The sequence below is a fragment of the Aquila chrysaetos genome, chromosome 11 (genome assembly GCF_900496995.4).
Source record: "Aquila chrysaetos chrysaetos chromosome 11, bAquChr1.4, whole genome shotgun sequence".
In the NCBI taxonomy this organism is placed as follows: domain Eukaryota; kingdom Metazoa; phylum Chordata; class Aves; order Accipitriformes; family Accipitridae; genus Aquila; species Aquila chrysaetos.
The window spans coordinates 6491648-6504410 of NC_044014.1; positions in this window are offsets into that span (position 1 = coordinate 6491648).

Consider the following 12763-nt stretch of genomic DNA (forward strand, 5'->3'; position numbering starts at 1 on the left):
GGTGCTTTTGTCATACTGCTACGCTGAATAATGAAACACATTCATCAGCACTCCTTGCTTTGGGGAACACGAGGGAAGTATATGCTGACATTTTGAGAACAGCTAGCATTCTCTTTAAGATTTTATATATTTGCCAAACAAGTAATTAAGCTATTTTGGAAATGTGCTGTAATGACAATAAAAATACAGTGGAAGGACTCAGGTAATGAGCATCGTGTGTTGCTGGGAATGGGTTGACTTAGTAAGATTTATTAAATTGTAGATGAAGGCTTTAGAATTCTCTCAGTGTAAAAGCACTGACAGCACTGTAATTTGTGTCCTAACAGCGTGAAAATGGAACAGTAGCCTTTAAACTCTCCCTTCACAGCCACCTTTTTCCCATGTTTGTCAGAAGATTGTCTCTAAATATTTCAGAGGTTAGTCACATCCTATAAGCTCTATGCAGTTCCTATTGCTTTACTGGGAGATTAACACCTTTGACTATATTTTCTGCTAGTAATACATTCTTGAATATTTGCTGTGCTCGAATGCAACTTTAAGTCAGAGGTACTAAATGTTTTGAAGAGGAGAGACATCTTCAAAACAAAGATCTAAACAAAGCTCGTTTGAGAAAACAGGGCAGGAGTCTGTGGCCCCTGTAGTCAGGGATTCAGAGCTGAATGAATGCAGATGCCTCACTAAATAAAATTGAATTTACTGAAGCAAAGCTATGGATAGAACCCCTGCATACTTCTTGGTGTCTGGAAAAAAAGTTTGCCTGAATATGATTTAGCAGATGGAGGAGCAGGAAAGGGCTCCATGCAAAAATAGTTGATTAAAAGACATTCATAACATGATAGGGAATTGAATTCATGAAATATTGCCTGGAGTGTGTGAGCTGTTAATATTATTTTAAACAGAAGCATCAAGAAGAGAGCATGCATAAAATTATAATATATGTATATTAATGTATCATATAAAATATTCATTAGCATACAGAAAATTAAAATAAGATAGCATCTAATTAATCTGTTTAACCTCTAAATGACTAATTAATCTCATTAATATAGTCAACATTTACTGATAGATAACAGAAATTAACTGCAGTTATTTCCCCTTCTATGTTTAGGGACAGCTGTGAAGTCATAGGAAACGTAGAAATTTTAAAAGATTAACTTTTCCCTGTGCTTGTAAATGGATATTTCTAAGATGTCTTGATGAAGAAGAAGCTAAGAGCAGCAGTTGCCTGGAAGTGCAGGAAATGAGCCTAGCTGAACGGCAACACAGATGTAGCAAGTTTGGTTTTCATATGGATTTATTACCTTGTTATTTGGGAGGTCTGGAGCCAAAGATATGGCTTAGAGCTTATAAAAGCAAATTGGTTTTCATACTTTCCTTCTTCTATATATTTAACAGTGATTCTTTACCTATTTTTCTGTCTCTACTTAGTTGTGCTACGTTTCCAAATGATTGAAGCCCATGATCTTTCAGTATAGTCCAGTCAGAAAAGAGATGAGTTAGGATTTAACAGCCCTAAGCATTATGCAGGCTAGACTCATTCCTGCTGCTGTTTGGTAGTGATTATCAAAAAATATGTCAGAACTCCATTAAAAATCTTGTTTGGTCAGGAATTTAAAAATTAGCTACAAAATGCTGTGGGTATTGAAACAACATATTACAACTCAGCTTAATGAGGTACCATAAATATGCATGTACCATGTGAAGACCCCTACCCAATTATTACCTTTTTCAATAGCAGCTCTGTACTAATATCTTTGAGGAGGAACTGTTGAATCTAAGGATGATTTGAGAACTAGATACAGTATCAAACTTTAAATGAATTTTTACACACCAACAATTTCACAAACTTCATTCCGGTTTTCCATTCACTGAGTCATTACAGGAAAAGGACCACCTTAGGCAAGAGACTTCAAACTAAAGCATTTCCACAATTTCTCAACATTTTTTTCCTCTTCAAAAATGCTGATTTGGCAAAACAGAGAGGAGATGAAAAATTTCACAATTCAAAATACTTTGTAATTATTCCTGTCTTATAATTATCCCTAAAACTGCTTGGTGTTCATTGCATGCCTTCAAAAAGCCCTTGTTAAAGTTTGGATACTTTTTTATTCTGGGGAGTAAAGAAAGAAGCAAATTCTGTTAGATGAAATCTGAAATTAATGCCAAAAATTACCCTCATTCACCATGATTTAAATACACCCAGTCATTTCATCATCCCTAGTGGTGTAAGTAATGTCCTACTTTGCTCTGGATGGAATTAATTCCCGCACAGCCTGAGAAGTGATCTGGGATCTTTGAATACACTATGCCAGATGCAAAAGCAAAAGGTAGATTGTTGTTGTGTCCCCTAAGAATCAGAAGCTAGGGAAATATTCATGTTCCATCAAAATGTTTTTCTTCTGATGCAAGAAAAAAGTTACTGCAAGATTCAGCTCTTGATGTATCAACCCTTTCAATGCAAACAGAACTTCAAGCAAGTAATATTATCAGTGACTTCAGTGGAATTGTTAGTTGCTTGAATTAATCTCTGAGTTTATATGCTTTTTTGGAGCAAAGTCCTAGAGATTTTTACATACTTCTTTCTCTGTATGAAGAAAACCTGGATTAGATAAGGTACCTATGTTCCATTCAACCTACAACCATTAAGACATTTAAATTAAACATGATCGGTCAGCTCCAATTTAAACCTCAGCATTTGTAGGCTTCTAATTATCGTACAGTATGCGAAACTCATATACTAGTTTTGTTAAAGAAGCTGTGCTCATTGGCCCACAGTGTCAAAAACCACATAATGTAGTTCTCTCCTTGTGTAAATACTCCAGGAAGCTAGAACAGTAACTTTGATTAAACAAATAGAATTGTCTCATTATTGATCTCTCACGTCACTAAAATGAAGTGGAACCTCTCTTATATCAGCAAACCTGTTCTGCTCTTTCCAGTGAGGGAATATTTTGTGCATCTCTAAAATTGTATCAGTTCCAACGATGAAAGTCGGGCAGCTATAGCAAGACCTAAAGAATCAGAGAGGAAAAATATTTCTCAGAAAACTCCATCTGTTATCAGTCTAGAAGAGGACTTGTAATTTGTGAAAAACACTAGAGTGCTCCCTGAAAGGGTACTGCTTATGTTCATCTGCTAATGTTTCCAAACACTTACTATAAGCATTTCACTTACATCTGGGAAGCAATTACTAATGCATCGTGGTCTGCTGTTTAACAGCAGTGATGCAGCGAGCTATTGACAGAGAAAAACAGATTCATCTACTAAGTCATTTGCTATCCAGCAGCTGCGGTAAGGAAATTCAAATATACAAGACAAAGCAACTAAGATCTATTATTTCTAATGGGAAATAAAAAAAAGCAGAAATAATAAGATAGGTTTTGAGTGAATATCAATAGTATTTAAAGGTACAATGAAAACTCATTAATGTGGGAATGCAGCTGTGTGATGCCAACCAAGAGCTTCCCAAGACAGGTATCAAAGGGAGAACAAATACTTTAAGGCAGTGGACTGAGATGGGTCATCAACTTGGCAGCGGCTGGAGATGAGTCTCTTACAGAAGCACATACACTGCAATTGTTTTGTCTTCCAGTCTTAATTCAGGAGTTGGAATGAATTGATTTGAAAGGAATTTATTAAAACGTGTAGGAAAAGACTAAGATGTAGATGAGGCGAAACAAGCAGAACAAGGGCAGCTTTTTAAAAATTTTTCTTTGTGTGCAATGAGCCTGTGGCTAAACTAACTTGTTTGCAAGTATGTTTTTTCAAGTTACTTTAATCAGCAACTTCCACAGCTTCCTAAAAGCAGGAATGCCTAAATACTCATAAATACTCATAAATGCCTAATATAATTGGGTTCATTGGTTTGATGGAGGAGAGAGGAAACGTATCCCAGCTATACAGACACGTATCCCAGCTATCCAATCTAAGTATTTATGGCTACACAACTGCAGCCAGAGAGGGGGTTATTACAATAAGGCTTTTTAACAAAGAGAAGCATTTAACAGGGTCTAAAGCTATAACCAGAGCTAAAACCACTGTGCCATACCCCTTCCCTCAGGTATATCAGTTTTAGATGAATAAAGTTTCATTAACTTCACTGGACCTGATTTAAGTGGAACACGGGTTTCTTGGCATTTGAATATAAGATGGACCTCACTGAAAAGATTTCTCTATGCGGCTCTTAAATACTGCACCACAACTATAAAAAATTGAAAATTCTAGTACCCTCCTGCCCATCCATGAACAAGTAGTGATTTAAACTTGCCAGTACAGTCTGCTATATCTCTGCTCCTGTTGTATCCCTGTATCTGTACCAGACTTTCTGGTGCCAAAGTGCAGACTGGGTGGAGCCAATAAAAACATTGTGTAACAGAAAAATATTTCATATTTACTGCTTTTGCATTGGTATAATTTCACTGACATTAATGTAATTACCTGTGATTTACTATGGTAAAAGGATACAGAATTGAATGCAACAGATAGATGGGTAGTCTCCAATTTATGACACAATCCTTTCAAATTAAGCGAAAGGCAGCTGAAGTCTTTCCTTACTTATTTTAGACTGTACACTTTAATGGCACCTTATAAATATTTATGAAGTTCATTAACAGACATATAATATTTGAGCTTTAATTGTTTAAGGACATTAAAACTTCATTTTAATAGAGGTAATATAATTTCTGAATTCTTAGCGTACCAGCTCCAGACGTTGCATTTTTAAAACTGCCATCACAGGGTCAGAGGGTTAGCAAATGTAATTTTCCAGACCCATCTAAAATATCATTAATTCTGTCCCTTGCATATAAAATGAGCTGAGTTATCAGAGTCACAGTTTGTTTAACATATGGCAAATCCTTTAGACTCTCATCTTCTATTCCTCAAATAAACTTCTCAAGTTGACAAAACCAATTAAACTAGAACAACACGAAGTCGTATTGGGAAACTACATTGAAAATCACAAATGAGGTTAATATTCCATCATACTAATGGTTTCATTAAAGACTACTAAACACTAATGTGCTTGATTGTATGCATCAGGGAACTTATTCTGCGGGATTCCAAACCAAAAGCCATTTTGCCATCTTTTTCATTTTATATTTACAGAATCTACTGCCCCATTTACCTGCAGGTACTGCTCTTGAAAGTCAGTGGATTCTGTTCAATTCTTCATGGGAGAATAGGTCTAATGTGGTTTATTTCTTCAGCTGGAGTAGGTGGAAGAAATTTTGACAGGTTTGCTCTGTTTCATTTCTGCCAGCAGTTAAAGAAATACATTCTCTGACTACTTTGGCAAGGTTTTATTGCACCTGGTTTAAAGAGGTTTAGAGGTGCTGTTACTTCAAAGTGTTGTTTCCACAACAGTAAAACAAAATATAGTTCTTTCTCCTTTTTTTTGTTGTTGTTTTGCAGTGCAAAGAGGAACAAAATTTAGCAAACTCTTATTTCAGTCAACAGTTTCAGTGAAGAAACCTGAAGGCATTCCCTCGCCCTTAAAAGAAATCAACAGAAATGTTTATCACACGATATTCCAGCTGTGTCCCACACTTTTGCAGAGTTCTGCAGCAAGTGGTAGCATACCCCTGCTAGGATAGCCAAATTTTAAAAATCAATTTGCAGTGCTGTTGGGGAGCATAACCTGTGCTTCTTTCTAAGGTAGATCCTTCAGTGTCCTTAGTGGCGTTTTTTCTGGACAAATTCTTATTGAAATAAACTATATCCTCTTAGAACCTTTTAAGATCTGTGGGTCTTAAAGAAAAAACTATGAAAATCTAAAAATTGAAATCCGTCATCAGAGAGATGCCTGTAATTGAATAGCATCTATGACAGAAATAGAGCTGGCGGTGAGATTATGAATTCTAAAGGATGGCTATATATTAACACACTAATGTTAATTAGTACATTACTAATTAAGTAACATAGAGCCATTACAATAATTTTGGTAAACTAAACAGCATCTGACTAGGTGGAAGAGGTAGAGCAAACTCATGAGCAGCCAGTATAATGAACAGTCTGGCAGAGACCAGCTCTGTGAAGAAGGTTTCAATGGAATGAAATGAACTGAGAGAAAGTTATGCAGTAGTTATTATTACTTTTAAGAGCATAGAAATATTGATTAGAAAGGATCCCTGGAGATCATCTGCTCCAACTTCCCACTAGAAATGGGACTGTTGCAAAGAACAGATCATGTCAACCATGGCTTTATGAACCCACATCTTAAAAACCTCCATGGATGGAAGATTCCAGAACCTTTCTGGGAAATTTTGTTGTGGTACCACACTACTTCACTAGTGAAAATGTTCTTCCCCAAAATGTCCATTCTGAACCTCCCGATCTGCAACTTGGTGCCATTCCCCTGTGCTGTACCATCCACCACAGAAGACTTTGGCTCCGTTGGCTTTGGCATTCCCTGTCAAACAGTTGAAGGTTGCTCTTAGGTTACAAAGTCTTCTCTTCAGGTTAAACACTTGCTTTCAGTCCCTGACCATCCTTTCACCCCCAATTGCACCCTTCCTGGTTTCTTAATATCCTTCTTTAATTGGCCTCAGTATTTCACATGTAGCCCTACCAGTGTCAGGTGGTGAAGGATAACAACTTCTGTCAGTCTTCTTGCCATGCTTCTCCTTGCATAGCCACACCTGCAGTTTGTGACATTTACAGTGAGAGCACACTGGTTGATCGTGCTCAGCTTGATGGCCACCATAAACCCCATGTCTTTTTCAGCAGGGCTGTTCCCATCCTATACTGATGCACAGGCTTACTCCACCCCAAGTGCAAAATGTTTTGGTGGAATTTCACAAGGTTCTCATTGTCCCTGTCCTCAAGAGCCCTCTGTATTGAAGCTCAAGCATTTGGCAATTATTCCTTCTCCTTTAGTATCATCCACAAATTTATAGAGGGTACACTACATTTTTCTAACTATGACTTTCTAAATATGCTGCAATACATGGTTCTGCCTTGCATATTACTTACCCTTGTCACTGTTATAGAGGGAATTGTCTTGCAGTCAGAATCCAAGTCACATCTGCCAGGATGATCACAGCTGAGTCAAGATTCCCTCTCAGTAACCAGCCTGTAGGCAAAATAAATGTTAAGCCCAAGAAGTGACAGCACTGAGTGACAGTTTTAGGACATTTTGTTAAGATTTTTTAGTATGAAAGGTAGATATTGCAAAATTAATAGTGGAGCTAAAAGTTTCAGGGAATTCTTTCAGCTTCTTCATATAATTAATTTAAAACATAATAAAACCTAAAAAATCTAAGATCTCTGTTTCAGTGTCTTCTAGATGAAATAATTTTGTTTTGAGTTTAAAGCTATGTTTCAATTTAGAAACTGATGAATGAAGACAGTCAAAATGTAGAAGTGTCTGTTTAGTTGAAAATCTATTTCTCACTTTTTTTAAAGGAAAACTGTTATCCCCAAACTGGTGAATCTGCTATTGATACAGATGTAGTCATGACCCAAAATTGAAAGCCTATCAAGGTACACTTCAAGGTTCCAGGAAACATCTAAGACTCACAAAAGTCTCTTATAACCATGGTAGTATCCTCTACCATCTCTCATTTCATCACTCTCTGTGAGTGTGGCTTTTGTACGTCTGAATATGACTGAATACAAGTCAACAATGTAATGGCAAATTGTTTTTCTAAATTATAGCAACCTTTCTCAAATTCACAGTAGATTTCTAGTATGGTTTTACTGATCCTGTACAGATTTGTCTGTTTGTGTCTATTTCACACGCTGCTTACACAAGGATTTCAGGGCAACTAACCCTTGGGAAGGCGTGTGAACAAGAATCCTCAAAAAGGAGAAATCCAGGTGCAAAAGACAAAAGCAGAGACTGACCTGTAGGCATTGGAGCTGAGCTCTGTGCCAGTGCCCCAGACTTCACAGATACCCCGGATTTGTTTCTCCGTATGGCCTGTAATCAGTGGGCCAAAAACCTACCTGTTTTGAAACTATGTCAATCTCATCCTACTTCTAGATGGCATTATAGCAGCCTTGCTTTCTATACCAAAGGGCCGGTCTAATTCAGAGTGAAGTTTGGTTGACAGATAAGAAATAAAACAAGACAGATACAGTCCTGAAAAGTAACAACCATGATTACTTTAATGGAGCAATTCCAAAAAAAAAAAACAGTATTCAGTGGTTACTATAATGGAGCAACTCCAATAAACGTATTCAGTGGTTGTATTTAATTGAACTCTTAGGATTTGTCTGCATTTGGAAGTTTACCAAAATAGCTAGTCAAGAATAATTACCATGCTAGGCTCTCTAATTCAGCTTTAAAGTGTCTTTTTCCTATTCAATATAACCTATGCTGGAACTATGCCTGAAGAGCTGTTTTGGAAGAATTCTGAGCAGATAAATCCTTATAATTGCGTAAAAGCCACATAATGTAATACACAAGGACAAAGCAATGAACATCCAGCCCAGAAAAGATCTCAAATTTTTATTTATCTCTGTCAAAATAGAGAGTCAAATGTGACTAAATTATGCACAATGAATTGTAAGTTAAAAAAACCCCTGAGAAGTGGCATCTCACATACCTCAGATCACTCAAGTTCTTAAAACCTACGAGCTTTGATTTAACTACCTTTATAAGACTTCATTAATACTTGATAATTACCTTAAGATGACACAGATTTCATTTTATCTGCAATTCCTTTCATCCAGTTTGGCTACTAAAGTTCACTTCTTGGCATGTGTTTATTCAAATACCTTAAAAGATTACTATCTTTTGTACTGAGAACATGTCCCTGTGACGTTTATAGGCCATTCTTAAGCAACTAAGGCACTGCTAGATCAGTGAAAAAAAATTGTTAATGTATGACCCATCCCTCAATGTCTCCTGGAGACAGAATAACAGGGATCATTGCTGACTCGTATTCAGGTGTAAGCCTTTAGCATAGAAGGACCTATGTTTACCTACAGAGATTCTTGTTTGGGATTCACAGGTGCCACAAGTCAAACCAGGCACAGAAAAACATAGTCAAGGCAGATGAAGAAAAAAGTCAGAAGGACTCAAGTCCATGAAGAACTTGGAAGAGAAGTATAGGTCTCGCGTGTTTATTTCTAGCATTGGATCACTGAAGGAATAAGAATACTGGCTGCACAAGAGACAGTGTTTCAAGAGAAGTGCAGGACTCCTTAGAGAAGGATGCTTAATGGCCAAAGAATGCTTAACACTGGCAAAGCAGCTGAGGGGAACAGTTTTAGAGCATTTTAGTCTTGATTTTGTTTCGATTTCTTGTAATGATGTTCAGAAACCTTGGCAAATTGACACTGAGAAGTGACAATAATTTCCTTGAAATAAAGTATAAATATGGTGCCCAGTGGCTGAAGCTCTAAGACAGACCATGCCCAAACTCCAAGATAGTCTTGCATATCAAGAAGAGATCCCATTATATCTGGCATAGCAGTGAAGATCTAAAGAAAAGGAGGTGAACCTAGAGGACTCAGGGAGACTGCAAAATAATTTGGTAGCTCTTTGGACATAAGTCTGTATCACTCATATGGATCTCCTGTTTATGCTCGAGAACACCAAGGGGAGTTCACTTTCTCTCTCATCCCTGAGACCTCCAGGGTTTCTTCCATGGTTGTTCTGGCTGGAGACCGTGGCTGTGTGAGAAGCAGCATGGAGAAGGCAACAGCAGAATGGGAGAGCCAAAGCACGGAGAAAAGTTCTACAGATCAGTGAATGTAATAGGCACCCAGGTGCTATTTTAGGAAAGAATAAGGAATGGTATCATTCTGTAAATAATTTGAGTGCTCCTTCCCTGTTTTTATTTTTAAACACTTGTTACTGTTTTGAGGAGTTTTATAAAACAGCGAAGGGGTGGAGTAAATGAAATTTGTGTGGCTCGCTACATCAGTTCAAGGCAATAACACATGCCAGTTTTAGTCACATGATTGCATTTGACTTCACTGCAGTAAATCGTGTCCTGTCACTACACATTACATACCATTATACACCCAGTTGAGTTTGATGCTTTGGAGGAGACTAATTCATCTAGTTTTACAAGAAGGTAAATTGATTAATCTAGCGTGGTTCACAACATGAAGTCTGGATGCATCTGTCCCTTTTTATGGATAATCATGGGATCATATAGGGCTGCAGGAATCTCAATGTATGAAACCCATTTTGAAAAAAAAACCAGTGACACTAACAAAGGCCAGGGAAGTGCTGCCACTTTCTTCTAACAGTCCACTAAAGCTCTGAAACAAGAAGTAACCCGGTTCCTTATTATTCTACATATGTTTTCCTCTTTCCCAGCCCTTATGAAAAATAGCCAGAATGAGAAGTGGAAGTTCGCTAGAAACTACAGCACTAATTTCCAGTAGTAGGGTCTCCGTTTGCTAAACAGCCCTAGCCCCAAAGTGCCACCCCATCTGCAAACTAAATGTAAGCGCCTGCAGCTCAGTTCATTCCAAAATGCATTGCGTTACTGCACTGCTACATCTTTAACACAACTATAAATAAGCCTTGGCTGCTGCTGCTTGTTTTTTCATAGCTAGTGCAATGAAACTCTGCAGTACCAATTCTGACAATGCAAAGGAAGTATTCTCAGCTAGTATAAATCAGGGTTATTTCACAAAAGGCAATGGACTGAAGCTAGTTTATGGCTGCTGGAGAAGGGGATCAAAATAGTATTAGCGTGAAACCTGCTGCATGGAGCCATTTAGAATTATTTGTGAAGTACCTAATCCCCAGAAACTTCTTTTGTGGTTATTAATCACAATATGCTTGTTATCCTGACCTGCTAATAGAGTGTTTGGGGAAAGATTGCTCTCCTAGTACAAAATTCTGCCTCATCTTTTCATACTGTACATTGTTTTATTATTTTGCTTTACTGTAAAAGACATGAAATCAAACAAACCCCACTTTAATATTATATCAACACAGAAAGCTACCTTGGAAATCCTGTGGCCCACTGAGGTTCTAATCAGCCGTTCTTGGTAAATTTGCAGAAGTGGGACTACAGATGTTTGACTTATCATCATCACCGGTTTTGACCATTATAGCGTTCACCCCCAGATACACAAGTTCAAAGTTTTCAACTTTCCCGTTTTAAAAAATCTAGGTCATCTTGAGAATGGTTTCAGAAAATTCTTACCATTCTTGGAACTATTCCTTTTATAAAATGCCAGATCACCACAAGATATAGTGAAGATTATGGGATCTATTTGAAAACTAATTGAAAGAAATCCTTTTGTAGACTAACTACATAGTTCACAGAATTCTGTAAGGCAGATGCTGAGGAAAAGGCAGACCTCAAATTTCAGTGTCATCACAAGAAATTGTACTTTGTAAGTGTGCCTACTGCTAATAATCACTGCCAGGCAGATACATTCTCAAATGCTGGAAAGGGACATTTGGTCTCTGGCTGCTGAAGTGAAGACATTACCTTCTGAAGTGCCAACATCTTTCATCTTTCTCCCACGATACTAGAGTAGTTGGATGATTTGAAAATGTCTTCCTTCTAAGTGGGCTGCTGCTTTCATACCCATATAAGTGTCTTGAGGGTTCTAGCATAATAGTGAAGATAAACTGAGGATACTGTGGTATAACAAAGTCCTACAAACAGACACTCAATTAACTTGAAAATGAACAGAAGCTATTGTCTTAGATCCTTTCTCTCTTTATTACTAATTTTTCCCTTCCTGGCATGTCTTCATTTCAGAGCTGATATTGAAGTATATATTAAGGGTGCAATTTAATTCTCATATTATGCCTATTATATAATATCAGAGAATTTTTTAATAGGTCGTGAACTATTGTGTGATAATAATCTGTGCCTATCTGCAAAGATTTTTACAGGAAGTCATAGGACACAATAGAATATAATTAAAAAAAAAACATGAGTAATGTTTTACTGCAAGCATAGGTTCCTTAATAAATTTATTATCCTCAAAATTCAAATCTATATTTGGGATTCAGTCCTTCTGGATAGCCAGTCAGTAAAGCATGATCCATGACTTATGCTAGATAGTAAGATAAATTCAACTGATACAGTTGTTCAGGGTATTTTCTACTTTACATCTGACAGTTCCATAAACATACATTCAAATATTTCTTCCCTCTAATGAGAGAAGCAAAGCTAATCCCAAGTATTCACAAGGCAAGAACAAAATACTAAACTCAAACTCTGAGGTGAGTTATTGATAATAACTCTTATTGAAATAAATTACTGAAATAAATTTTTATTGAAATAAAAACTTGTCCATTTTCTCGAGAAGTTTTGCTTCCTTGCATATATTCGTAACTCAAATTGAGGATCTGCTTCCAGCACTCAAATTAGCATTACAGTAATTATTTCTCAGTGCATTCATCTTGCCTGAAATTTTATGAAAAGTTTTGATAGTGGATGCTAGAGTGAACCATAATTTAAGTTACAGTCCAAATAGTGCAGCTTGTACAAAACTGTAGCAGAATTTTTAGTCATTGAATAACATGCCATAACGTCACTGAGCCACCTCTACTGGTGAAGCACTATCTCAGTTCTGCCAATAGGGAACAGAAGCAGAGTAGCTAAGTGATTTGTTTAAAGACAACGGTGCAAGTCGATGGTGAAATAGGGAAGGAAGTAATTTTATTCATCCCAGAGTCAATTCTGCACTTCCATGTGCAGCCTCCAAATGAATTTTGCAAGTCCAGTTACAAAACCAAAATTTTCTACCTGACAAATACACAAATACACTGCTAATATGAGAGTCCAGGAAATGGCAGACAAATGGGAAAAACTTTTTACCCTCAGAAATT